The 24570-nt window shown below is 33.9% G+C and overlaps 1 protein-coding gene across 1 annotated transcript in view; it reads left to right on the top strand.

Moving 5' to 3' along the window:
* Window positions 1-12324: 12324 nt before the first annotated feature.
* The window catches only part of LOC111056614, a 93295-nt gene continuing 81049 nt past the window's right edge, over window positions 12325-24570 (top strand). Inside the window, exon 1 of the mRNA XM_039425314.1 lies at window positions 12325-12339. The gene's annotated coding sequence lies outside the window, so the exon portion shown is untranslated. The remainder of the gene's footprint in view (window positions 12340-24570) is intronic.

Genomic DNA, 24570 nt, shown 5'->3' with positions numbered 1-24570 from the left:
AATAGCCCCTATTAATATATTTAAGCCGTGTCCACACTGAACAAATGTTCGACAATTTGTTGAAAAAGTTTGGGCAAATTTTATTATGTTTGCCCGTGGCCAGTGTGGACGCGTCACCAAACAAAATATTTGTAAGTGGGAAAACAGGATTTATTTTTTACAGCTGTGAACACTGAAAATGTTTGGAAAAACAGTAATTTTTTGTTTGACAAACAATGATTGTCCAAACTTCTTAAAATGTTTGTCCCTGAGCTCCTCAAAGAACATGTTTGCCGAACAAGTATGTCAAACATTTGTTCAGTGTGGACACGGCTTTAGACTTCATAATACCTCATATTCCTTTTTAAATTCCTAAACTTCGATTTGAATTTATCATGAAAAAAGTTATCTTTAGTTTATTGTTTAAAGATAGCATTTCATTACATTTATGTATTTTATTATTTTTATGCACCTGTGAAATCTATTTAGGTTTAGCGGGACCAATTTTGTGATGCATGTTATTGAATAGAATAATTGATTGAATTCATATCATAATCTGAGTTTCATGTGAATGAGCTACTCATTTTTCAATTAGAGTAATCCTATTGGGGAATTGATAGTAATTAGTTAAACCAATGTGAAACAATTTAAAGTAAGATTATTATAAAAATTCAAAATTGTAGTAGATACATTTTTGGACTCAAAATAGTGTGTGAATTAAGTTATCATTTTTACATAACCTCTAGACTGTGTATTCCAAATTAAGGTTTAAAGCAGTTTTGGGCGAATGCCTGTTGTTTTTAACTGGATTGTATTTGTATACGATTTAATAAATAAATAATGTATGGATGAAATCCAGTACTTCGTGGGGAACAAAGCAAGCTAAAGGTAGGCGCACACAGATCGTCATCGGACGGACGGCACGCATCGGACGATGAGATTTGATGCATTTTTTCAATTGGAGCACGCATACCTATCCGCATCGTATAGGTATGCGCACTCCAATTGAAAGCAATGCATCATATCTAATCATCCGATCCGTCCGAAGCGTGCCGTCCGTCCGATGACGATCTGTGTGCGCCTACCTTAACTCTGCAAGTAAAGTCTCAGGTAAAGGCGGCTTGGCACCTGACCTATGAGTAAAGACTCCTTGCTATTGCGCTCTGTAATGCTGGTTGCCGATCGTCGCAATTGAAGGCGCAACTGATCGTAGCTTGTACCGCCATATTTATCATTTATTTATTCATCAGTAAAAATTACTACTTATCATTGAAATGATATCAGAAGAGCGAAAACAGGCGAACCCTTCAACATTCCTCTCCCAAATCATTAGCGCTAACGTATACTAGTACATGTTTGAAATCGAAAGTTACTGCCGGCCAGTGCTTGAAATTACGTTACTTTCCATCAGAATCCGTAAAATCATGATTATTGGCCAATTATGGCTAAATTTAGTTGTTAATATTTTGAAAAAAAATTATGGATTGCTTCATATCATTGTTCAATTAGTTACCATTAGTATGATAGGATCAAACACGAAAATGAATAATTTTCTTCAATATTATAATTCTTTATTCATTATTTATTTATTTAATAATTCAGGATTACACAACTTACAGAAAAGTACCACAGGCTTATAAGCCCAAAACGGTTCCAATTTTAATTTATACAACAGTCCAAATGTAGCTAGGTTATGTGTCACTCAACATTCTTCAATTACACACTCAATTTACAATTCAAAACACACAAAAATCACTTTTAATTGAAAAAAAATACTTCAAAATAAATCAAATCAATCACAATTGATTAGAAAATTCCAAACTTTGAAAAAACTATGAAATTTTGTAATCAGTATGTATATGAAACATGAATTAATAATCTGAAACTTGTTGAAGAAATAGAAAATTTATAGTACCAGGGTTATTCATTATGCCAGATACCATCATGATACCTTTTCTCAATGGTTTTAATAATCTGAGACAAGTTGAATAAATAGAGATTAATTTCAAATACCTCACTCACCAAAATTCAAGAATTTTTCTAATACATTATTTTTTAAGAAATCAAAAAGCATCCTCATAAACTCTAAATCAGCTTTCAATCATTAAACTCAATCGCAATTGCTACTGCCATCTATAAAGACAAGACGACCCAAGTTCAAGCTAAACCCAGTACATATTGCCATCTACCGGTAGAAATGCGGAGCTCCCTCGTCGACCAATCAGGAGAGAACAATGAAGGTTGGAGGTGTGCCTGTAGGCGTGGTCTAAATCTGTACCTTGTTCGTGATTGGCCAGCCTGATAGGCCTTCTCGTACTCATTCATAGTTCCATCAATCTTCATTTTTTTTTGAATTTGAATTGAATTTAATTGTCAAAAATCACATACAAATACTTGTACAATACAATCACTATAGTATGCAATATACAATTACCTACAAATAGACATTGATTGTAACTTGCACAACAATAATTATCAATGTAATATTCGGCACTGCCAACATAAGATTCCTTCGGTGTTGAAAGTGAGTTGCGGCCAACTTATTCTGTTTCAATAAGCAGATGATTTTCCATCATCTATCTTGTTTCCATATATTTACTTCCACTCTTTCAATTTTACCATATTTAAATTATTAAAGATTTTCTCAAGAAGGGTGAAAACACTAATCGTTGATTTCTGTCTCATATTTGGAAAAAATATTTTAAATTAAATTTCATCTATCATAGATTAGAAATTCTTGTGAGTAATGAGGCGGAAGAAGATGAGAAATAAACGAACCTACAGTTTTAGGTGGGTTCCGAACCACCGGGAAGCGATTTTATAACTCATGAATCATATTCAGAGGAGTTGGCTCAAGCGGTGACCCTTCCAACAGGAGTATCAGGCACATGATTCTCAACTTATCTAAGCGATAGCTTATCAGCGGAACCATATGAAGTATAAATTATTAACCGTATATAATTAAAGATTTGTGAGTTGGGACAGGCAACAGCCTAATCCCTGTTTGAACTTCATCATCATTTATTTATTTACATTACAATATGAGGGCACCAGGAGAAAATACTTCCCATAATAGCCCTCTTGACACAACCAAAAATTACAATTCCAATGAATTAATGGTATAATATATATATATAAAGCGAAATGGCACTCACTCACTCACTCGCAGAACTAAAAATCTACTGGACCAAAAACGTTCAAATTTGGTAAGTATGTTCAGTTGGCCCTTTAGAGGCGCACTAAGAACGGATATGGAAAAATTTCCAAAGATACGCCCAAAATCTGCGTTTTTCCATCATTTTTTGCGTTTTCTCAGCTTTATCGAGAACAAATGAACAGAAATTGTTCAAATTTAGTACAGAAGCTAAGCTAGGGTGTAATAATGTTGTGTTAGAAGGAATTTGAAATAACGCCAAAGATACGCCCAAAATAAATTAGCGGTTTCTCAGTTATTTCATCAAGTAATAGACAGAAAATTTTCAAGCTACGGTCTAAAAATTTTGTGATGAGGTGACTTTAATATTTTTCATCAAAGATACGTCCAAAATCAGCGTTTTTCCAACGTTCTTCTCAGTACTTTGACTTTCTGATGGAATGAAGCATTCTCAAATGAAAAATGCAGGCGAGCGAAGCAAGCCCTCTGATATCATTTTTGGACGATCCAGTCGGGGGTTCAGGGGGCGGAGCCCCCTGGCTAGACGGATACGGCGAGCGAAGCCAGCCTGACGGCTAGTAATATAGTATACTTTTTGTGTAGTTGAGAAGTCGATATTGTGGTAATTATTCATATTGAATGAAAAAGACTAAGAAATTGTCAAAAAAACACTGATTTATTGATAATTAGAAAGACCGGTTTCGCTTATTACACCATTGTCAATCTCTGATAAATTTAGTTTATCAGTCTTTCTAATTATCAATAAATCAGTGGTTTTTTGACAATTTCTTAGTCTTTTTCATTCAATAATATAGTATAAGCCTATCTAATATAGAAAATTCACTAAATTAAAGAAAGATAGAAACTACAATAAATTTTTTAAACTAAAATTGAAGATGAAAAAGAGGAATATGATGATGATAAGTAGAAATGAATAAGAAAAAAGCACAAGATCATGATGTCAATATTTTAAACCAAGCATTGAAGATGGGAACGAGGGGTATGATGATGATGATGATGATGATGATGATGATGATGATGATGATGATGATGATGATAATGACGATGACTATGATGATGTCAATATTTTAAACCAAGCATTGAAGATGAGAACGAGGGGTATGATGATGATGATGATGATGATGATGATGATGATAATGACGATGACGATGATGATTTGCTACAATCAAAAATACAGTTTATCTATCTGGTTGTTATTGAACAACATCTTGGTGTTTTTTACACCAAGGAAGTCCAGCAAGGAAGTGAATGATCCTTACAACAAATAAATAACGATGGAAATGACTTTCAACTAATGAGGCAACCATCAATATTATTTTGACGTCGAAGAACCTGTCAATAAGTACCAATAAAACCAAGGAATAACCACGACCACCATTACCACTATTAAACATGTTTTAAATATGTATTCATCATTAAAGAATCTGTTTTCCATTCTTCTAGACTCAAGCAGAAGCCAAAGTGCATGCAGGACAACTTTAATACAGATTCTTTGCCAGCATGGAATGGGAAGCACTGCTCTTGCTTATAAGGAATGATGCTAACATTTCAAAGTGAATATGAATCCAGCAGCATCATCACTATCAATAAAAATAATTGATAGCAAGCCATTGTGCGTTTTAAAGCAGCACGGAACAAAGAAGTGAATGGAATCTTTTAATAACTGCCATCTTGGCTGCGATTTTAATAACGAGACGTCTTATATTAATCGAAAAGGGTGATGAAGAGAGATGGAAAGGATGAGATGAATGGAGACAGAGGCACAAGTGAGGTCATAAGATAGATAAGGACACAGAGAGAAATCGAAAGGGGTGATGAAGAAAGATGGAAAGAATGGTATGAATAGAGACAGAGGAACAAGTGAGCACATGCGATAGATAAGGACACAGAGAGAAATCGAAAGGGGTGATGAAGAAAGATTGAAAGAATGAGATGAATAGAGACAGAGGAACAAGTGAGGACATGCGATAGATAAGGACACAGAGAGAAATCGAAAGGGGTTATGAAGAAAGATGGAAAGAATGAGATGAATAAAGACAGAGGAACAAGTGAGGACATGCGATAGATAAGGACACATAGAGAAATCGAAAGGGGTGATGAAGAAAGATTGAAAGAATGAGATGAATAGAGACAGAGGAACAAGTGAGGACATGCGATAGATAAGGACACAGACAGAAATCGAAAGGGGTGATGAAGAAAGATGGAAAGGATGAGATGAATAGAGACAGATGAACAAGTGATGACATACGATAGATAAGGACACAGTGAGAGAGTGTGAGGGGGAGTGTGAGAAAGAAAGAAAGAGAGAGAGAGAGAGAGAGAGAGTGATGGTTTCCGGACCAGAGATGGCTCCAAAGGGTCATAATAATTCTCGATTTATTGGTACCTAGCTCTGCTCACCGCTTATCATTATTACACCACTATTGAATAGCACTCATATATTGAACAAGATAAGGGGAGAGCTTTTACAATTGTTATCCCTGCACAATGGCATGAACTTATTAAGAGCTTTCAACTCAAATTATCGCTAGTATTGACAACTGGATTTCAAATTATGGCTAACGGAATAAGCCAATAGTCTGGGACAATGTGGGGTAACCGCATAACTAAAAGTCGGATGATAAGATGTTGGAGTTATTCAATAAGTTTGGAATGTTTCCAAAAGATGACACTCCATACAGAATTATACTGGAGAAAAAGTGTCAAGTGATCCACAACAATAATGTTGTGTAATTCAACCTCAACTCCCAATACAGTACTTCATGAATAAAAACTTGTGCCGAGTGGCAAATAGTCACTATTACATATATGTAATATTATGTAATACATAAACTCTTCATTTTGCATTGTTGAATTGTTATTATTATTGTTGAAGAGAGATACCGACATATACGTTTTATATTTATTCAAGTCTAATACAGTTACTATACCGTACTATTTATCAAAATCAAAGGTTGAAATAAAGTTTAAAAATCTGGTGTGGCGCACTCACACAACTTTCCTTGTCGTTATGAAAATTGATCACCTGACGCTAGTGTTCCCGCGCATCTCAAGTCTACTATTCAAAGATTTGAGCCAGCTGGTGACAGGGCAATAACGCTGGAGACACACATGAGGTCTGCTATCTCTTCATAGTGAATGATTTAATAGAATCAACAATAATTTGCAATTGAATAATCACATTTTCTCGAATTTAAAGCTTATTTTCAATTTTAGGTGAAAATGTTACTGAACATTAATTGTAGAGATTTTCATGCTCAATCTACTCCACTTGATTTTTTTTGTTTCAATTGTATCTGAAGCCTGATAATTGGGAATCTATCTGCATTGATGGGGCGGAGCTCCTGAAATTTTTACAGATATGGACTTGTGGCAGTTGATAGAGCTTATCGATGACTATTTTAGGTATGAATTTGATCAAAATCGTTGGAGCCGTTTCCGAGAATATCACGAAAAACCCTGTTTTTGACAACATTTTCGCCATTTTAGCCGCCATCTTGAATTGCATTTGATCGAAATTGTTCGTGTCGGATCCTTATAGTGAAAGGACCTTAAGTTCCAAATTTCAAGTCATTCCGTTAATTGGGAGATGAGATATCGTGTACACAGACGCACATACACTCATACACACACACACATACAGACCAATACCCAAAAACCAGTTTTTTGGACTCAGGGGACCTTGAAACGTATAGAAATTTAGAAATTGGGGTACCTTAATTTTTTCGGAAAGCAATACTTTTCTTACCTATGGTAATAGGGCAAGGAAAGTAAAAAAGGTTAAATGAAAATTTAGTAAAGGTTAAATGAAGTTAAAAAGTTAAACTCACTCATGTTAAACAAATTCCTAGACTAGCTACACCTGTGATCCATATTATTACAGACTTTCCAACAATTTTAATGTAAATGAAAGGTTGATAAAAGTTAAATGAAGTTTAAAACAGTTCAATTCACTCATGTTAATCAAATTCCTAGACTAGCTACACGTGTAATCTATATTATTATAGAACTTCCAACTGAGTGTTCCGTTTTGCATGGAATAATTTAAATTTAGATAGATGCCCAAATGTGCAAAAAATCAAAACTATTAGATATCACAGCATCATCATGGCCCCAGAATTCCTTCACGTTTTTCAAGGACATTTGAAGAACAAACCAGTATTCACAATACTTTATCTTGACATAAATGAATAGTCAATTGATTCATTGTTGATGGATGATGGATATACGAGCATCCAGTTTCTATACTAGCAATCAACCAATAAAAAACCGTAAGATTGCATCTTCTATTTGTTTTAAAAGAGAATTCCAATGGAAAATTAATAAAAAAAAACTTAATCCTCGCTAACTCAATAGATAGAGGATGTACTTCTACTTAATAAACTGATGGAGAAAGAATGACTTGGCAAGCTGATATCACATTGGAGATAAAGCAAGGACAATAGTGTGAATAGCACAATCAGCTGCAAACAATGATGTATTCAGTACTGGACTGGATGTATTATGCATATCATATATGATGCATTGTTGATTTATTGTAGTTGGACATGGCTGATCTCAGAGGTTGAGATTGTATCTCTTTTCTGTATAGGGCTACTTGTAATATAAATATAAAGAAAATAAAAATCTCAGTACCCTTTTTTTGAAATATATTTCAAAATATTTCAAAAAAGGGTACTGAGATTTTTATTTTCTTAATATTTATGTTGAGATTGTATCTTGTATGATGCCTTTCATCTACTATCTACGTCAAGGGCTGATGGAAAATAATCATTGACCGAGCGAAGTGAGGTCTAAGATTCAAGTCAACGGTTTAGAATTTCTCTTAATGTTAAGATGTTTAAATGTTTAAATATTCAAATGTTTAAATGTTTAAATATTTAAATGTTTAAACGTTTTAATGTTAAAATATTTGAATGTTCAAATGTTTATATGTTGCGCATTTACGGTGAAACGCGGTAATAGATTTTCATAAATTGACAGTTATGTTCCTTTTTTAATTGCGCGTCGACGTATATACAAGGTTTTTGGAAATTTTGCATTTCAAGGATAATATAAAAGGAGAAAGGAGCCTCCTTCATACGCCAAAATTACAGTAAAAATCAGACTATAGAATTATTCATCATAAATCAGCTGACAAGTGATTACACAGATGTGTGGAGAAGCCAGTCTATTGCTGTATTTCCATGTCTATAGTTTCAATCAGGTACTTGTGGATGAGAATACTGCGTGAGGTCTACTGTTCACAGAAGCCAGTATTTCTCCACACATTTGTGTAATCACTTGTCAGCTGATTTTTGATGAATAATTCTATAGTCTGATTTTTACTCTAATATTGGCGTATGAAGGAGGCTCCTTTTTCCTTTTATATTATCCTTGAAATGCAAAATTTCCAAGAACCTTGTATATACGCCGACGCTCAATTGAAAAAGGAACAACTTATCAAATTTCATGAAAATCTATTACCGCGTTTCGCCGTAAATGCGCAACATAAAAACATTTAAACATTAAGAGAAATGGCAAAGCGTCGACTTGAATCTTAGACCTCACTTCGCTCAGTCAATTATCAGATAATGATAGTGTATTAGAGATGTTGATAGTGGTTTTATACAAAATAGTGTTTATGATAGCTTTCAAGCAGCATAATGTGCTTTTTCTATGGTTTTTCTTCTAGGTTCTGTAAAGTTTCAAGTTCAGAATTATGGTAATGTGCTTGGATTATAGAATAATTTATTCGATTTCAACTACATTTTTACCACTTTTCCAATTGCTTGCACATTTAGGGCAGTTGGACATTATCTATCACAGTACTTAAGCTCTTATTCACCAATGGTCTCTTGGTGGTGATGCAGGCGCTTTTTTATTTAACCTGGTGCTCTTAAGTAAATCAGAATTTTTTCTTAAATTTTTCTTTTTTGAACTCATTTTTATGTGCCAATTTTATTATAAAAAACCACTTTTAAATGAGTTCAAAAAAGAAAAATTTGAGGAAAATTCTGATTTACGTAAGAGTACCAGGTTAAATAAGAAAGCGCCTGCATCACCACCAAGGGACCTATTGGTGAATAAGAGCTTAATTACTGTGATAGATAGTGTCCAACTGCCCTTAATACTGACTGGCGTCAATCCAACTACAATATTTTTATCAATCTGACTAGTCTTATACTCCATAACTGGAATCTCCAAGGCGCAATTTAGAAAAATAAGATAAAACTCACCATAGTTAAGTTGTTGAGTTCTCCTAGCCAGGCGTTGAGCTGCCGTTCCGGATCATCCGGATCCGATTCCGGATCCGACTCAACCTCCGAGTTGTAGGAGGAGTCATCCTGCGGCTCCATATCCTGAAACAAAAACAGAAATAAATGAATAAACAATGGTCATAAATATCTACAGAATACATGAAGTGCCATGACAGACAAGCATGAAAACATTAGATGGTTTACAACAAAACTCAAAAACCATTGGTAAAAAATATACTGAGTATTATTTATTTATTTCATTTTACAATCACAACATCAAATAATTAAATTAGGATGTACAATATAAGCTTTGTAACACTTAAATCCAGTGAGCATCAGAATGTCAACAGATCATCAATATGTGGCGAACCAACTGATTGCCACCTGTGATGTTTTCAACTGGCATAGTTTGTTTATCACTTGTAACAGTTTATTTCCAATATTTATCCAGAGTCCAATTTTGTTATTCCAACATTAAAAATTATTTCATCATTCATCTAGTTCCATTTAATCAATTTCAACATTGATAGGAAATCAACAATCCTATAAATATATCATTATTATAGTGAGGTCCACGTTATAATGGCATTGTTTGATTAGCAATGATTAGCTATCCTTGTCTATCATTCAACAAAGCAGATAGCACTATCTCTTTCTCGCTTTGCTCTGTTGCCAGATCGTCTCTCAACAATGTAGAATTATAATTAATTAGAAAAATATTATAACTTAATGAAAACTTATTATGAAATTATTGAAAAATATAATTTCTTGTTTAATAAAATATAATTGATTATTTTAAACTGGAATGAACCGTTAATATTACATCAATAAACTGTGTCAGCTACCGTCTATAGAAGGCATCGATAAGACAGAGGATCGGCAACGTTGCTCTGCTATCTTTCTCCACTGCCTTTATAACGTGGACCTCACTATAGGCCTATTCTTTCAGACTGCAGTTAATGGTTCTTCCTTGTTATGCAGGTATGATGAAGTTTTTACACTTTTTACTTTTATGCAGGTTTACAGGTGTGATAAAAACGTTTTCGCAAGGTGGGAAACTTTTTTAAATATTCTTCCTAATGATATATTGTAAAAGTCTATATGTTATTCATTTTTCAAAACCAGGCTTTCTTTGTTCCATGTTGGAACCGGCCTGTCTGTAAACCTCTTTCTACAAATAACAATGACACCACACTGATAGTACCATAGACTAAGTAGACATAGATCTGTGATTCTATGTTTGGTTTTGAAGCATCTAAATCTATGTTGTAAAAATAATTAAGGACTAAAAATTTTTTGAAGTAAACAGCTACTAGACACCTACTACTACTACAAATACTAGACTACTAGACATTTTGGACTATGTGTAACCTTATCTCAATTTGGGAGAGGAAGAGCACAAGGTTACCTTATTTTTCCTCTCCCTATCATTTTGATGATTTAATTCTTGTATCAATCAATAAAGAAATATCGGGACACCAAGCTTCGCTCGTTATTTATTTATTGACTTTTGATGAACCGAACACAATTCTTGAAAATGATTGGGGATGGACTAACAGGCACAGCCCAAAACTGTTTCTTTCCCAAATTTCGATTTATACACTATAAATAGTCCAGAAAGTAGGTTGTGGTCCATACACTTGAATTAAGGTTCAATTTTCTTTTCAAACATTTGAAACAAAAAGTTTATATTCTAGATTATATACAAACCAAACTGAATAACAAAATAACACTCACTAATCACTTGAAATTTATTATATACTCTAGTTTAGGAGGATTATCATGTCATTTCAACAAATCAGATTATGTTGATCAAATCGATTAAATGTCTAAAATAAAATACGATAAAATTTCTCGCTGATTGATTATGATTACACAGCTGGAAATAATTCTGTCTCTCTCCCACACAGGCACACGCATCTTCTGTTATCGAGAGAAGACGAAATTATCATCTGTTTTCCAAGAATGAATTATCCTTTAAATGTCGTTCAGCAAGTTTTCCAAAGTATGAGACCTAGTGCAATCGAATCTTTATATCATACACCTACTATGTTCCAAATTTCGTGAAAATCGTTAGAGCCGTTTTCGAGATCCATAAAACATAAATAACCAGATATAAAAATAGCCAGATATAAAAATAACCAGATATATAAATACAGAAATTGCTCGCTTAATATAATAGGATAAAGAATTCTGATACAGTATCATCCTAGAATCACGCAGTACTGTGGATAATTATTGATTCCCCATCACCTGATTAAATACAATCATTGTTGCAGGTGTCGATAAACCTCTTCTCCAAATAACAATGAACCTGACTGATAATACTCAACCCAAGTTCCCATTACCACAGATCACACCAATAAACCACATCCTGGGAATACCTGCAACTGTTTACCAGTTATACTACCAAATTTCTTATTCCTTTTCAGCAAAAACAACACCATAAAAGAAAGTGAGACAGAGGAGTAGGGAGGCCTGAATAAAGAAGCAGCCAAGAATAGTAGCTGAGACGACTAGCAAGACACTATACCTATAGAGTGTATTTAGTGTGGTGTCAATATAACTATATCTATAACCGTGGTGTTACTATATACACCGTGGTGGTGATTTATAGTTATGGCATCACGACATTTCAGAATCTCATGTCTGAGCCCACTTTCAGACGTTGGCTGGATAGGTGACGCGAAATACGACATATTTGCATTTTATTTATATCTGTGTATAAAATACGCGATATTCGCTCCTATGTATAGCCTCACGTTTGGGTGAAGAGAGAAGAAAAAAAAGGAAAATCTTCAGTGCTGCTAAAGCCCTAGTGCCAGTGCTGTCAATATCGTGAAAATCTTCGATGTGTGGGGATCTCCATAAGTATTTATGTAGCCTATTTCCAGGTGAACATATTTTCGGGATATTTGAGGAACATCTCCGTTGGTGGACAATCATGTAAGTGAATACAAGGACTAGTCATTTTATTATTATTATTATCATTACAAATATGCAAGAAAATTATGATAGAGTTAGAGCCTCATCTTCCAGATAATGGGAAATGTTCCATTTAAAAAATGCAGAATTGTATTCATTCTTTATTTATTTATTTATTCATTCATTGGCCCATATGAATAAAGTTGAGCATTTGCTTATACTTCTAAAATATGGAGCATTTGCTTCATTTTCTATGAATAAACGTGAGCAAAACCTTTTGCTCATGCTCATCAAAAAAATAGTTTGAGCATTTGCTCAAAAGTAAAAGCTTATACTCAAAATTGTATGAATAAACTAGAGCATTTGCTCAACTTTTGAAGCAAATGCTTCAAAAAAGGTGCTTATCACCTTTTGCTCATAGTAAAATGGCTTAACTAATTCGTGTGAGGAAGAGGAAACTATACCAGATACGATCACAACCAATAGTTGAGAACTATAAAACTCTTTTTAGATTCAACCATGATATATATATCACGGTAAATAGAAGAAGACGGTAGGTGTCACGCGCATGTTTGTGCTAAATTTCCGATGTCGCTGACGTCATTTTATATCCAATCATCTGTTTTTAACAAATAATTTTCATAAATTGCCAATAGGTGTTATAAACGTCGGTTGGTGGCGATGACGCAATGTAGCTGGCTGGCCACTGCGCACACATTTCATGACCCCTACCGTTTTCATCTAAATACCGTGATATATATCACCAATCTTCCTACAAAAGAATAAATACAAAATATATGTACCTATCCGATATAAAGATAGCCATCACAGAATAGGAAAAAGGAGAGTGTAGACGATTATAAGAAGGCTATTGAGATTATAAGATTATGCTGAAGATTATTATAGAGATGTCATTTTTCTCGATATTATTTCATAATTCTGAATTCAACTAGCCTAAAACTTAATTCATAGATAGAGAAGAGAGCAGACGACCAAACACAAGCGGTGTCTATACTTGCATATGTAGCGCTTACGTGAGTAGCACATTCTAACCTTTCACTATAAAAACAAAGTAAGGCCACAGGTAAGGTGAATCAGCTAATGAAAAATCGTTAAAATACGTGAGCATTGGCTCCAAAGTTCAGGAGCATAAGGTAAGAGTACAAGATAAACTTATTCATATAAAAATGAAGAAATGCTTATGCTTCTACTTCATGCTCATGAGCAAACCCTTATGTTCCATGCTCATGCCCATGAGCATAATTATGCTCAGTTTTTATTCATATGGCCCATTGTATGAATCAATAAAGAATGCAATATTTATTCAGATAGATGCGTTACATATATTTGATAATTGAAGAGAAATTACCGATCACGACTGCTGCTCCTGTACATAATTGTCCTCCTGTCCCATTTTCATCAACGTAAAAAGTAGAATAATCCTAACACAAGCTTATAATATGCTCGCATTTTGGTAAGAGAACACCAACGTAAAGGAGAGAGACAGAGATGGTGAGAGTGAGATAGGCGAGAATTTAAATTGAAATGCAAGATGAGTTAAGAGATTGGCGCCTCACTTCTATGATAGACGGACACACGAGGAGTTCATAATAGCACCGGTCGGCAGACGCTAAACACAGGAAGTTGATACACTGTCAAGTGTCAAGCCATGTATGGATAACCACTGCACGAGAGAGAGAGAGAGAGAGAGAGAATGTGACTGCGAGTTAATTAGAAAAGTTACAGTGTGGAGAGAGAAAGGATAGAGAAGAGAGAGAGAGAGAGAGGAGGAAAGAGCGAAAAAGAAAGAGAGGAAATAGGAGAAATGAAAGCGAGATGGAGTGAGAAAGTGACAAGAAAAGAAAGAGGTGATATTGAATAAATTTTAGAAAGAAGGAGAATGGAGAGAAGAGGTCTTGGATGACAAGAATCAAGGGTAGAATAAACAAGAAGTATTAAGAGGAAGAGAAATTGAGAAAACAAGAGCTATAGTGAGGTCCACGTTATAATGGCAGTGTTTGATTATTGCTAACCTTGTCTATCATTCAACACAGCGGATAGCGCTATCTCTTCCTTTGCTCTGATACCAGATCGTCTTCAACAATATCAAATTAATAATTAATTAACAAAATATTTCGTCCCAATTATGAAAATTCATTATGAAATTATTGAAAAATATGGTTACTTGATTAATAAGATATAATTGATTATTTTAAACTGGAATGAACAGTTAATAAACCTCTATCAGCTACCGTCTATAGAAGGCATTGACAAGTCGGAGGATCGGCAACGTTGTTCTCCTATCTTCCTCCACTGCCATTATAACCTGGACCTCACTATAGGATGTAAACATATGGTATGTAGAATATAGCAGAATGAAGGAGATGGGAGTTAGAAAAAGAAAATATAAAAGAAGGATGAAAAAGAATCTTTTTCATATTGATTTTTATTTGGATGACGAAGATAGGGGATTATGATAAAAGTTTGCATTATTGATTGAGAACTAAATAAAACCCCCTCCAAGAACTACAGAATTCTACTCCTACAGTACACCTATCAACTACTTTGATTTTATCTCTTGATTTTGCACTGATAGAATCAAATTATTATCCACAAATATTAGTCTTGTTGACAATAATCAAAACCGTAGAAGTTAAAAGCAATGAATACTATCACCATTGAGAATAAGATTTTCTTTCGTTATCTCTGAGCTAGAGATTATTTGAAAGAAGAAGAGGAAGAAGAAAAAAATGAAGAAGAAGAATAAATCGTTTCTGTTTCCAAAGAGGTAAGAAACAGACTTCAACCCATTTATTTATCTGTTCACGATCTCTATGTCAATTTTATTATATTGAGTATCATCAAGTCTTGATCATGATAACAAAAATGTCTGTTCTTCACTTGCAGTTTTTGGATGAAACCAAAATTCGCAATCAACGAATCGACAGAACTAAATTCACAAAGAGAATTTGTGAAAGGAAGTGCCACTTGAAAAGAACAAAGATTAGAAGAAGAGAGTATGAAATAACTTGAAAATGAAAGAGAAAGAACACCATAAAAAAGCCAGGAAAGTCATAAACTGGAAGTCAACTCAACACAGTAGACCTAGCTTCAACGTTCCTAGTGATGCAAAAAGTTGAGATGAGAGTTGAGAAAGAGAAAGAAAGAAAGTTGAGTTGAGAAAGAGCGAGAAAGAACGCTCGTTTGAATTTGCCGCGTCGAGAAGTGCCGAGATCAGTTGAGGCCGCGACGCGAGGCCTACCAAAGTGGCGCCAGTCTCCTCCCCTCCCTTGCTGTACCCTCCTCGTCATCATCATCACATCTTCCTGCCTCCCACCAAATAACAACAATTTAGCAATCTGCATACCCGTGTGTCAAAAGCTGGACTGAGAGGGTGAGACCTAACCACAGAGAATAAAAGTAGAATACCATTGCAACTTGTGGAGCCAACCACTGAACTTGGTAGACGCAATGAAAGTCTGTCAAGGTTTGCGATGGAACCGCATTTCAGTTTATCAATCTGTGGACAGTGCTAAGTGGATCTAGAGTTGAAACATTTATAGTTTTCTGTTTCACCTACACTGGCCTCCAATTAAGGAGATGCTGATAATGAGAAAATGGAAGTACAACAACTGAGGTGGTAGAGAGAAGGTGCGTAAAAGATGAAACTTCCATTTCTACCACAGTACAATTATTCATTTCACCAACTTGTGATAGAAGATCTACTTCACTACATACAATGAGGGTTAGAATTAATAGAATCTAGGGCTAGAACTAATCCGTTCAATACCAGTAATATTGCAAAAATCTGGTGTGGCGCACTCACACAACATTCCTTCCAGTTATGAAAATTGATCACTTGACGCTAGTGTAAACGCGCATCTCAAGTCAAAGATCTGAGCCAGCTGGTGACAGGTCAATAACGCTGGATACACACGAGATCTGCTATCTCTTCATAGTGAATGATTTAATAGAATCAACAGTTGCCAACAGTTTCCAATTGAATAATTACATTTTCTCAAATTTCAAGCTTATTTTCAATTTTTGGTGAAAATGTTAATGGACATTAATTGAAGAGATGTCCATGCTCAATCGTTTCCACTAGAATTTTTTTGTTTAAATTATATCTGAGACATGATAATTGGAAATCTAAAATCAAACTTTGCATAGATGGGGCGGAGCTCCTGAAATTTTTACAGATATGGGACTTGTGGCAGTTGATTTAGCTCCACAATGACTATTTTAGGTATAAATTTGATCAAAATCGTTGGAGCCATTTTCGAGAAAATCGCGAAAAACCTTGTTTTTGACAACATTTTTGCCATTTTAGCCGCCATCTTGAATCGCATTTGATCGAAATTGTTCGTGTCGGATCCTTATAGTGTAAGGACCTTGAGTTCCAAATTTCAAGTCATTCCGTTGATTGGGAGATGAGATATCGTGTACACAGACGCACATACACACACACACACACACACACAGACCAATACGCAAAAACCACTTTTTTGGACTCAGGGGCCTGTTTCATAAAACCCAAGTAATACAGGGCCTGTATTACAGTACTTATAAATTAAAATTTACAATCCTGTAAAATTATGTTTCATAAAAATAATTCTACACTTGTAAAATCACCTGTATTACAGTGCCTTTATTTTGAATTAATGTTTCCGTTGTCCAGCTAGCCTAATATAATATTTAAACAAAGTGCTACTTGAGATGTTTTGGTGGAAAATCCACATTATCAAATTTTTGACGATGGACAGATTGCATTCATGCTGGAAAATTACTTTGTTAATGATAAATAGTTGAGAAATTATAATAACTACATATTAACTTATAACAGTTATGTGAGTAGTAATGTTTCAAAAAAAGTCAATTATCAAATCTTAATAATTAAACCAACGACATTTATTAAATTTGTTTAATAAAAAACATAAAACATTATGGACGTACATTTTATGAATATATCCAATAACGCTTTATTGAGGAAAGCTCAATCTAAACCGTTCATAATATTGATAAGTTTCCTGCATCATATTGTATGAAATTCTGTCTTCGAAAATTCTTGGCCTACGAATAATAACATAGTAATCTTTACCAGAACTAGAACTTCTACCTTCATCCATTTTAACACGTTACATTTTCAACAAAATGTCGCTTTTCAAGATTCTACCTACACTTGTGAAAGTTTTAGGATGGTCTAAACAATGATAAAATATTCGACATCTTACAGGTCCAGTAATACAGGAAGTTTCTTTTTATGAAACACAACTATGATAAAGTCCTGTATTATTTACTTGTAATACAGGCAAATGTCTTGTAAATTGTTTTACAGGGAAAATTGTTTATGAAACACAAACTTCTAAATTTTACCTGTAATACAGGAACTTCTCCTGTATTACAGGACTTGTAACTTTTATGAAACAGGCCCCAGGGAACCTTAAGACGTATAGAAATTTAGAAATTGGGGTACCTTAATTTTTTTCGGAAAGCAATACTTTCCTTACCTATGGTAATAGGGCAAGGAAAGTAAAAAGCAATATTGCTATATTTCTACCACAGTACAATTATTCATTTCACCAACTTGTGATAGAAGATCTACTTCACTACCTACAATGAGGGTTAGAATTAATAAAATCTAGGGCTAGAATTAATCCGTTCAATACCAGCAATATTGCAAAAAGTGGATCACAACGTTATCCTTACACAGAGCAAACAAGGAACAAAATCACTCTTATGAAATTCACCGGGTACTTTCAGTATTACCAACTCATACAATGCTACCCATTCAGCCAGTACAGTTCTGACAGTTTTGATGAATCTCACAATGGCTCCAGCCCAGTCTCCACCATGGATGGCTCTAGGTTGTTATGATAATTTAACCTTCAACAAGCAACAATTCTTGTAGACCGGAGAGCTCTGCACTGCAGTTACGTTTGCATACACTTGACCCATTTCATCCAGCAGCGAGGATTTGCCCAGCGATAAACAGCCGGCTATGAAACACACACTACATACTTGACAAGTAGGCGAAAATTATTATAACACTTGCAACAGTTGGCATTGTAGTATGATATTTGATAGACAGACATATTCAATCACAATTTATAACCACTTGGCATTCATTGTGAGTAGAATAATATAGTGTTATAATAAAAGTAATTTATTGTAGTTTCATATTTTTTATAGTGACAGGATGAAGGCTACACTCAATACTACAGACAACTGAAATATGAAATCTTCTTTTTTCAACCTCTACTCAGTACTCAGCATCCCACAAGCTTAAAAATCAATATGGGGACTGGATTTTTAAGTTGATTTGCGTTGGTTTTTACGACTGGAAGCCTTTCTTGACAACTCTCCAACACTGATATTCAGATTGAATAATAAATTATTGTTATAAATGAATAACAATGTTATTGAAATCAGTTGAAGCTATTTCAACGTTTGAAAGAATTGAATCTTTGTAGTCTACGTTAGGAGGTATATCCAGATGACGACACTTATTGCCTTTGAGTTTTTTGACCGAAAGAAGTGAGGTCTAATATTCAAGTCGACGGTTTGGCTCTTAATGTTTAAATGTTTGAATGTTTAAATGTTTATATATTTATATGTCGCGCATTTACGGCGATACGCACTAATAGATTTTCATGAAATTTGACAGGTATGTTCCTTTTTTAATTGCACGTCGACGTATATACAAGGTTTTTGGAAATTTTGCATTTCAAGGATAGTATAAAAGGATATAATATAAGAGTAAAAATCAGATTATAGAATTATACATCATAAATCAGCTGTCGAGTTGACTATAAATTGCATGCCATGACGCATGCAATTCAATATCTCAATGTAACTTGGTAAAAAATCAGCAGCTGTGTAGACTATAAATTGCATGCCTCATTGAATGCAATTTTTATGCACTATTAAATAGGATGCAAAGAATTCGTCTGGGCGCCTGGTTTTCTCGCGCTAAATTCCGGAAAGCGTTATATGATAATTAAATATTGTGTAAGCATGATCTGATCAAATAAATAGTTAGTGTATCAGTGTGAATGTGCTTATGATTTGGGACGTCGTTATAACTGCGCGAGGTCTACTGTTCACAGAACTACTAGTATAAAAGGAAAAAGGAGCCTCCTTCATACGCCAATATTAGAAAATCAGACTATAGAATTAATTATTCATCATATTAAAGTAAAAATCAGACTATAGAATTAATTATTCATCATAAATCAGCTGACAAGTGATTACACAGATGTGTGGGGAAGTCAGTCTAATGCTGTATTTCCATAAGGTCAATAGTTTCAATCAGGTACTTGTGGATGAGAATACTGCGTGAGGTCTACTGTTCACAGAACTACTAGTAAATTACTGTTGAAAATCAATAACAACATTATTGAAATCAGTTGAAGCTATTTCAATGGTTGAAAGAATCGAATCTTTGTATGTTAGGAGGTATATCCAGATGACGACACTTATTGCCTTTGAATTTTTTTAGAAAGATCTTCATCTCAATCTGACCCTAGATTATTGAAAACTAGCACGTAACCCGTGCTTCGCAAGGGTGTAACTGAAAACTCGAAGAATTCAAAATAGGTCTATACTCCTCGGTAAATTAAGAATCTATATATGCAAAAATTCAAATTAATCAGTCCAGTATATCAGACGTGATGGTGCGTCATTCGTGAATTTCCTATCCCATACGTGTACAAGCCAATTCTTTCCTTTATACTGTATTATAATAATAAGGATGCAGGGATTTCAACTCGTTTTCCTGTTCTGCTTAAGAAACCTACTGAAGAATTAACACAACGGCTAGTTGAAATTGACATTTCATGAAATGTTTAAACTCTAGAATCCTGTCTGAAAAGTTGAGTGGATTTAAAATAATACTATTTTAGTCACTCGAATTTGTGATTGAATAAAATTTCAGATTATGATTGATCAAAAATTTCATTCAGCAACTAACAGAACGGAAAATATATGATAAGTTAGATTAGCAATTCATTCTTAACTATACGATTTGTGATTGAATAAAATTTCAGATTATGATTGATCAAAAATTTCATTCAGCAACTAACAGAACGAAAAATATATGATAAGTTAGATTAGCAATTCATTCTTAACTATACGATTTGTGATTGAATAAAATTTCAGATTATGATTGATCAAAAATTTCATTCAGCAACTAACAGAACGAAAAATATATGATAAGTTAGATTAGCAATTCATTCTTAACCTTCCGGCTGTCGCGCTGTTGTAAAAAGTACTACAGTGTCAGATTTTTTGCTGCAATGGGGTGGTGTCAGTGAATGAGTCACCTATGCATTCCAAAACTTTCCCCCCATCACTCCACTGAGTTGCAGCATCAACCGAGCAATGATTCAGTCTTTAGGTGCCATTTAGTCGCGACAGTGCATAAGATAGGGAAATACTGTATACGGGGACTGTAAACGAAGCAATAACACAGAATTGATGGCTTGCTTGATGTACCTTATTGGGCTATGAAATGGTAATCATCCAAATGTTCATAGGCGTAAAATAATCCAAGAAGATGGAAAAAGTGAATATACAATTAATTAATATGTAAACATAGTAAATGTAAACAGAGTAACAGTATGTGACAGTAAACAGAGTACATAACACTTGGAAAATTGGATGTTGTACAAAATACAACACGCGACTGCTCGTGTGATTGAGAAGGGCGCGACTACCGGAAGGTTAAGAGCTCAGTGCTTCAACTTTCCTATAAGCAGCAAGCACATTCGAATCTAACAAAATACACTGCTCGTTTTTCATTGGTTGAAGTTGTCCAATGCGGTTACGATAGTAAGTCATTACCAAATCAAAATGGCGGATCAGTTGCCATGACCATATTATTTGGAATACTTGGGAGTGTCTAACCTCGGCCAATGACATTAGAGATCAACCTTCATTGGTTAACAGCTAATGGCCAAACGTGGGGCTACATCTACACTCTATTGCTGTATTTCCATAAGGTCTATAGTTTCAATCAGGTACTTGTGGATGAGAATACTGCGTGAGGTCTACTGTTCACAGAACTACTAGTATTCTGCTGCTCTATGTTTATGCTTTCAGTTTACTAGAGATTGATTGTGGTGTAATAACCGAAACATGTATCTCAAATTGTTTAAATAAATTGGTAGTTTTGTTAATATAAAGTCGTTTTCATTCAAGTTGGGTATATAAACTATACAGTAATGTATTTTTTCGAAATACGAGTATTGAATTGAACAGCAAAAACCAATGATCACACACAATGAACGGAAGCTGCTAAATAAGTACAGTAATATGCAAGTGTGTGAGCGATCATTCTGACTAGATGTTGATTATCTAATTGATGCTCAAGTCACGTGATTTTAGGCCTCCTGTCACCCGGTTTATTTTGGAGTCATCCGGTCACACCTACTGAATACCAAAATATATTATCAGATTATAATGATATTCATATATAACAGAAGAAGGGCTTTGGATATGAATCTCGAACAACATACGACAACGTTTGCATCTCCTTCACATGGCTTACATAATACATTATTGGAGACATGAGAAATCTATGAAAGAAAATAAAATTCTTGTAACAATAACAATACTTGAAAAGTCGTACAGGCTCTGTGAAGATAAGCAAAATTGAGAGGATATGTTGAATAATTATTGTATACGCAACATTTTTTTGGATCCTTTTGGGAAGAAGACAATATTAATAATTATGAATGATTTTTTAACAAGAGCAAGTATCAATTCTATATTGAGGTCCACGTTATAATGACAGTGGAGATCCACGTTGCCGATCCTCTGATTTGTCAATGCCTACTATGGACGATAGCTGAAACAGGTTAATTAATCCTATTATATTAAGCGAGCAATTTCTGTATATATGTATATATGAAATATAAAATGAAATTCTTGTAACAATAACAATATTTGATAGGTCGTACAGGCTCTGGTAAGAGAAGTAAAATTGAGAGGATATGAAATTAACCAGATATATTTATAATATATATATATAATATATATATATATATTATATATTATATATATATATATATATATATATATATATATATATATATATATATATATATATATATATATGTATATATATATATATATATATATATATGTATAATATATTATTATAATATTTATAATATAACCAGATAGATTTATCTGGTTATGTGGTTATCTGGTTACGTGGTTATAAGGTTATATGAGTATATATTAAATATATAACCATATATATTATATTCATGTTCAACGGATCTCGAAAACGGCTCTATCCATTTTCACGAAATTTGGAACATAGAAGGTTTATGATATGACAATTCGATTGCGCTAGGTCTCATCCTTGGGAAAACTCGCTGAACGACATTAAAAGGATAATTCATCCTTGGCTGAAACAGCTGTGGATAGTAAAAAGGGAATGAGCGAGTGAGGATGTGAAAAATCAAAATATCGCATCCCCGAAATTCATAAGATAACATATGGCCAGCTGGGAAATATAAACTCGATTATTCCAGAGAATTGTGTTCTGTTTACTGTTAGAGAATTCCGTTGTACAGTCATACTAAGTCACAAAGAAAGTGGCACTTCACATCCATCAAATTATATAACTCCACAGCTGACCACTTGAAAGTGCTCACTTGCACACAATTTAAAAAAATTAATATTGAAAGCAGTGTTAATGATGAATGTTTGTACACCGTACATGACTATTTTAGAATAGATTGGAATCGTTTTATGTGATTCATGTTATTTTATTGTATTGTACTGATACTGACTGATCTTAGTGTTTTGTGTTTGCTTTGACTTACTTAGTGTTAAAAAATTGACGAAGTCCATGTATTCATGTGAATATTTTATGACCAATAAAATTCTATTCTTTTTAAATAAATAAAATAACGAGCGAAGCTCGGTGCCCCAATATTGTAATATTAACTGTTCATTCTCGTTTAAAATGATCAAAAAACTTATATTTTTTTAAGCAAGGAATTATATTATTTCAATGATTTCATTATGAATTTTCATAATTAGATGAAATATTCTGTCAATGATCAATTCTACATTTTTAAAAGTCGATCTGGCAACAGAGCAAAGTGAGAAAGAGATAGCGCTATCTGCTTTGTTGAATGATGGAAAAGGATAGCAATAATACCATTGCTAATCAAACACTGCCATTATAACGTGGACCTCACTATAGGAAATCGAATATACCAAATTTCTATAACATAATGTGTTATAACAATCGAATTGAATAAATCTGATTAATTATAAATAATTATAAGCTATGGCTATTAATATAATAGCTATTAATTATAAGCTAATCTGCAATGAGAAGGCATTGGACTCTAGGAATTATACAAGACATTCATTTCTTCTTCAAAAGAAAAGTAGGATAGATAGAATCCTATACTCTTAGACGACCAACTTCTGTTTATATGTTTATTATGTTTGTATTTCACTGGATCTCGAAAACGGCTCTAACGATTCTCATGAAATTCAGAACATAGTAGGTTTATAATATAAATACTCGATTGCACCAAGTCTTAATCCCTGGGAAAACTTGCTGAAGGACATTAAAAGGATAATTATTATTCATACTTGGGAAAACAACTGACAATAATTATTTCGTCGTCTGTTGGTGATGGAAGTGAGTGAGCGAGTTCATGTGTGAAGGATTGTGTCAAAATTATGACTCAGCTGTAGGACTTTTGTAATCATTCAATCAGGTAGTGCCAGTTGCAAAAAAAGCCGCGTTATTTTCAATCCTGATTAATTCCAGTAGATCCGACTTTTTGAAATGTTCTTCTCTGATTTGGTTCACGTGAAGTTAATCAGGATTAAAATTTAACCGGCTTAAGTGCAACTGGACCTTTGTGAGGGAAATTTTTGCATTCCTCTGGGAATTAATCTCAATTTACTGTTATTAGATAGAACATTTCTGTATGAATGTTATTATAATTTATTCTTTAGTAATACATTTTTTATGCTTTTGTACTCCAGAGCGAAGCTCGGTCCCCGATATTATTATATATCTGCGATAGTAGAAAGAGGGAATTCAGCTGCAGGAATCAATCAATCAATCATGTGAATCATTAATATCACATTTTCTTAGCAATTGATGACGTTCTTCGACGTTGTATAGTCTCCAATCCACAAATTGACATTTTTAGAATAAACTGCTCAACAGTATTCCCAGAACTTAATTTGACCACATCAATCATTGATAAC

The sequence above is a fragment of the Nilaparvata lugens genome, chromosome 3, assembly GCF_014356525.2.
Source record: "Nilaparvata lugens isolate BPH chromosome 3, ASM1435652v1, whole genome shotgun sequence".
Lineage (NCBI taxonomy): Eukaryota > Metazoa > Arthropoda > Insecta > Hemiptera > Delphacidae > Nilaparvata > Nilaparvata lugens.
The sequence above is the reverse complement of the archived record's forward strand: the minus strand, read 5'-3'. Positions and strand labels throughout refer to the sequence as shown.